This window comes from Acanthaster planci, linkage group LG08, assembly GCF_054643075.1.
Source record: "Acanthaster planci isolate LZ-2023a linkage group LG08, COTS_SCS, whole genome shotgun sequence".
NCBI lineage: Eukaryota > Metazoa > Echinodermata > Asteroidea > Valvatida > Acanthasteridae > Acanthaster > Acanthaster planci.
This window is the reverse complement of record NC_141784.1, coordinates 15,855,001-15,861,000: the sequence shown is the minus strand read 5'-3', so window position 1 is coordinate 15,861,000 and position 6,000 is coordinate 15,855,001.

Genomic DNA, 6,000 nt, shown 5'->3' with positions numbered 1-6,000 from the left:
CAAAAACGAATACATCTCCTAGTTCTACTGCTAAAACGAGAGTCAGGCACGATGGATCGATCGATCAAGTACATGAACAAGTGAAACGATCAAGGGTCAAAGTTAAAGAAACCACCGCGCAATCGAGACAAAAAAAACGAACGACGCACGACAGACGATGAACGACCGGCAACGGGCGACGGGCGACGCACGACGGGCGACGCACAACGGGCGACGCACGACTTCAGATATGGAATTCCATATGAATGTGATTTCCAATTGCCTTAATACAATATGCAAGTTTTAAGTCGGGGGGGGGAGCAAAATGGAAATTGAACGTTTTGAATGGGGATTTTTTTTACCACGCCCCATATCGTAAAACTCTGCAAAATAATCTCATCCGCACATCACTTTTTTGTGCCTCTTCAATATATGCCCACTGTTTATCATGGGTCTGTAACTCAAAGGCAATGTGTTCTCTGTTCCTTCAATTAGTTCTTCAGTTTTATACGCCAGCAAGGGCTAAACATAAGCCATGAGACTGACGCTATACTTTCCATTTCATGCTCAACACATGAGGCTGTTAAGAATCCGTTAAATTTCAGTAAAGTTTTGCGAAGGTTATATGTAAATTAAGTGGGCCAATCGCTCTGCGACTGACATCCTTTACCTCGCTGACTGATATTTTTCCACGAACCGTCGTTATTTGCTCCTGTGCCGGGGTCTGACACATTCTTTACCAGTGGAATGGACTTTGGAATTTCCTACCGGTCTTAAAGTGTTGGGATTTCGTGCCTTGGCGGATTCTGAGCTTCAGCTTGCTGGGGTGGACAAGCAGGAATATTTTCTCCTTGCACGGGCACACGACATAATCATGCCTTCCTGTCGTCTGCGTTGGACCGTCTTTTCGTTGCCGTGCCGACAGGACAAGACCAGCTAGGTTCCATCGCCGCAAACTGTGGTCTGCCGTCTTGCCATGTTCTTCTCGCCGGTACCACGCCCTTCCATTACAAGTCATTTGTCGAGTACTAGACCTCGCCCACTGGTCATCGATCGTCCAGCTCCCGCTCCCGTCGGAAGTCGCCGATAACAGATACGAACTCCAGCATCTTCCTGGCGGCTCAGGATTCCGTTCATGGAGGTACCTCCCCTCGCAATGGCCAACCTATGATTTGTTTAATTTAACACTGTATAATTCTTTGCGCATCCATGTCATTCAATTTGGTTTGTGTTAATTGGTAATATTGAATAATTAAATTAATTCCAATTCTGTTTTGAGCAAATTCCTTGATTCTGATCCTCATGTCATTTCAGTGTTCCTTTCCCATTCTTTTATCTGTTATGTGGATTTCTGACGACGTGAGAGTGTGGACAATTTGACCATTAAAGGACGAGTTGATTGTCTTGGCAAAAGCCCTCGGTATCAAGGTTTTTGGTGGCGACAAAAAGGGGTATTTAATTCGTAGTGTTTGTAATAAATGGTATGGTTGAGAAGGGTCTCTTTGACGGAGGACCCACTTAAATTACCCCTTGAGGTCTTAAAATAGCAGTTACAAGTGAAAGAAATTGAAAAGGAACTTAGGGATCAGGAAATAAAACATGAATTTATGCTCAAGGAAATGGAATTCCAGGCAAAGAAAGGTCAATCTGAAACGCTAAAACCCAGTGTTCATGTAGGTTTTGATTTTGCTAAGAAAGTATAATTAAAGTCAATAATAATGGTTTTCAAACCATGGGCAAGGAAAATAGAAACTTAGTTGTACTACAACCGACAAATTTGATTTAAACATTGTAACATTCAAACAGCAAGTACATGTGTACATGTACTCCAAAGTTTACATTTGAGCTGGCCCATTCTAGTTGGGATTCCCTATGGGATCATGGATGCAAGATGTTAAGGACCCCATGGGTTGCTCAATGTGGGACCCACATCTTAGACTATCTGGGACCCATATGGTTTCCTATTTGGGTTGGAAACCCGGATTTGCTACCTGGGTTGAGACTTGTCAAACATCCAACGGGGAAACGATTATGTAATTCAGCAACGGTGCCCATGGCGACGGTACATTCTTTACACTGTGATACAGAATTAAGTAATGTGGTGCCACCTTCCATGCACTGTATAGGATCGGCACACAAGCAACAAAGTAAATTTGAAGAATATGTCTCATTAAGGCATATGTATAAATTTCTTTTATAGCTTAATTAAGTATAAACATCGATATCTTGAGAATTCCTATCCGATACCCTGATTCTGCCGATATTGTGTCAATTCATAAATATAATTTCCAAAGTATTGGCATTTTTACACGAGGGTAAATATACGTTTGAAATTGCATTTTAATTTCATTCATCTGTTAATCCATGTAAAACATAGAAATTTGGCTTCTACTGGGATATTATATTAGCAAAAAACAACCCTTCTGTAAAATACATTTGTCTGGATGCAATAAACATCAACATTCCAAACATCCGTACGATTCCTTAGTCTATAGTCCGTTTTCTGATTAAAATTCACTCATTTTCTCCACAATCAGTCATTGCTGATCGAGGAGCGATCCCTAAACAAAACAACATCGTCTTCTTGGGTTGTACAGTTTTTGTACAGATTAAAAAACATTATGTCTTACTTCATACATCCATTTGGGTAGACGAATAGTCTCTACGGTCTCTCTACTTCGTATCAGGATTTCAACCCGTCTTGAAAATCATGCAGTGGAATAAAGCACCACATACGATTAGCGTTCAATGCTGAGCTATAAAGGTTAGTTTGATACCACAGGAGTTTGACCCCCGTGATGGCATCGCCACTGAACTGCAACAATGCAATTGCTTGAATAAATGCAAAATTCTGCGCGTCTGCGAAATATTCTACGTATCCACAGATTTGTCTGAATAGATTAACCATTGTGAGAAGCTCCGAGTCAATCTTCTCATGTTTTGAACTCCGAAAAATCACAGCAAGGTCTCCTTGGAAAATACATGTAGGTTAAAGTACACCTGCTGTCAGAAGGAAGTGCCTCGAGGCCTCACGTAAATTAGATAATCGCATTGTGTAGCATGAGCGGAGTTGAAAATAAACAGTACAATTCCACTGCCAAGGACTGGACTATCACAACCACCCAATAAGGGTGCACCCTCGCAAGAAGGCCCTAAATATGTCCGCCGAGCTCATTAATAAAAGTTATAGACTCAAAATATTCTATATTAGAGAGTCCTGAGAGCCATGAAATTGAGGAATTGGAGAAATATGGCACTGAACCCCTGGCCCGGACTCTGGGCTTCAAATTCTGAGTAATTTGGATGCAGTTGGGTCAAAAAATGGCACTATTTGGCTGTTTTGCAGAGGGATGGTTTTTCAAAATAGCTACTTTTCTGGGCAGGGACATTTTCTTCATTTTAGGGGTGATCTGCTTCTAGTGAAAATTTATCAAAAATTCATTGGTCAACCCCCCGAAAATTGAAAGGAAAATGAAAGGGGACATGTCAATCATCGTATTTCTGTGCAGCCTGGACACCTGTGAGAGTTGTGAGTATTTTTAAAATTATTGCAAAGTGTGGGGATTTATCACTGCAGTTTATGGGAATTTATTTGTAGTGGTGCACCCTATAAGTGGTTTCCACTACTTTTCTTGTATATGCCTGAATGCCATGCAGTAGAAACACGCCAATCGAGCGACTACACGTAGCCTATATACTTCTGAAGCGGCTATCGCAACTCGCAGCAGAGAGTCATTATTTCAAGCCGTAGCCAAGGATAAATTGTACCCTGTTATACCACAATTCAGTATTTATAGTCTGGGTCCCTAACTTCCTGTATGACCCCCTGACGTCTCCTTATTAGCGAACATATATGTCAAAAATCGAACAAATATATTTCAAGATCGCACGTGTAAAATGTCAAAAATCGCATAAATATATTGAACATTACATATGTGTAAGTTACACATTGAACATATTTATGCAGAACATCGCACATATCTACTGAACATTGCACATAAACGTTGCACATTGCATATGTAATGAAAATTATTGAACACATATTGCGAGCATTGCACCTATATATGAAAAAAATGAATATTGAAACGTTTGGCGTGCCATACTATGCAAACGATCTCCGGTTATCACTTCGGTGACAGCATGCAACTGCCAATCCCATCGTCTACAGATCATTGTCACCACTAGTCCTCGAGGAGAAACTCTCCAGGTTTATGCTGTCACAGTGTCTGAGTACACGTGGCGCTTTGCCACTATGAGAAAATAATAATAATACATACGACAATCCCAAACATGCACATTCATTTTAACCCTGATTTTCTCAGAGAGGAAGGCATGTTCATGGAATGATTCTGAAGCAGTGTTCAGCGAATATTGAGACTGAAAGACAAACACTTCTGTTAGTTATATACTACTAATTAACAAGGACAAACTTAACCTATCCCTTTGAGGTGTAACACTTGGTTAGTAAAATGCATAACTATGTCTTGTTGTCTTGATCCTGATCTCTACTTATTGGCATTGCCCTTAAAAAGAAGACACAACTTTGCTAAAGGACGAACTAAAGTAGAGGCTTTAGTCTTTAACTTAACACTTCTGACAAATTAACTCTTATCCTTGAAAACTTCCACTATTCTCTCCAGGCCCCATGAGTATCTTGGAGTGGAATCCACCAACACCAAATCACCCACATTTCTATAAGGGTGAGCGCATTTTTGCCTTTCTTGAATCAGAGGCAGGTATTCTTTAGACCACCGCTTCCAGAAGATGTCTGCAAGATATTGAACTTGCCGACACTGCCCAACAAGATACTTGTCATGATCATTGAACGAACCTGGAGGCAAACTCTTGCCAGATCTTTGAAGCAACAAATGGTTTGGGGTCAGGACAACTTGGACTGTTGGGACATTCAGTCAGTGGTCGTCCGTTCATAATAGCCCCTTCTTCACGCAACAAAGTCTAAAGAGATTCATCATTCAGATGAAAATGTCGCTCTAGAACTAGGGAGTAGAAGATCTTCCTTGCACTTCTGATCAACCTTTCCCATATTCCTCCAAAATGTGACCCAGTCGGAGGATTAAATTGCCAGGAAAAAGCTTTCTGCGACAAGCTGTTGTGGATTTTTTTGACGATTCCATGCCTCTATTGACTCTCACATCTCACGCTCTGCACCAACTAAATTGGTACCATTATCGGAGAGAATACTCTTGACTGATTCACGACGGACAATAAGCCTGCGTATGATGATGATGAAGGAACGGGTATCAAGTGAATGTCCCCACTCAAAATGGACGGCTCGTGAAGTCAAGCAGGTGAATTTGACACCATATCTTTTTACGTCACTTCTACCACGCCGCACCTCAAAAGGACCAAAATAATCCATTCCAACATGACTGAACGGAGGTTCATTTAATGCCAGTCACTCGTGCGGCAAACTGGCCATTTTCTGCTGCTCAGCCGGTGCTTGGTATCTCCTGCAAACGACACATCTAGAGACGATGCCTTGATGAGCGAAGGTGCTCCGATTAATGCCGGCAAAGTCTTGCCAGGACAGAATTCTTGCCCAAATGACCAACCTTCTTGTGTATGTCCTGGAGAATCAGACGAGATATGACCCAATTTCTTGGCAGTAGTATCTGAAGTTTTGTCTCAAAAATCAAAATCTGCTTTCAATCCGACCATTAACACGTAGAAGACCATCCACAAGCGTTCTCAACGAGGACGACCTTTTTACTGCTGAAGGCAGCGCTTCTTCTAATGTTTTGAGCCATCTGATCTCCTAGCCCAATGTTTCTGCTGCACAAAGTGCACCAAAGCCCTCTCAGCAGCCTTAAGGTTCTCTGCAGTAGGTTGAGCATGAATTAAATCTTCTCAGGTCTGTGATGACAAAATCACACTTGATTGGCTTTTCTGACTCTTGTTCTGCTCTGTTTCCTTATAGCACGCATGCGGCATCTTTATCTTGGAGATGCTTCATCCAAACCTGTATCCATGCAACTGCTCGCCTCAGTTTTGTCCAATCTG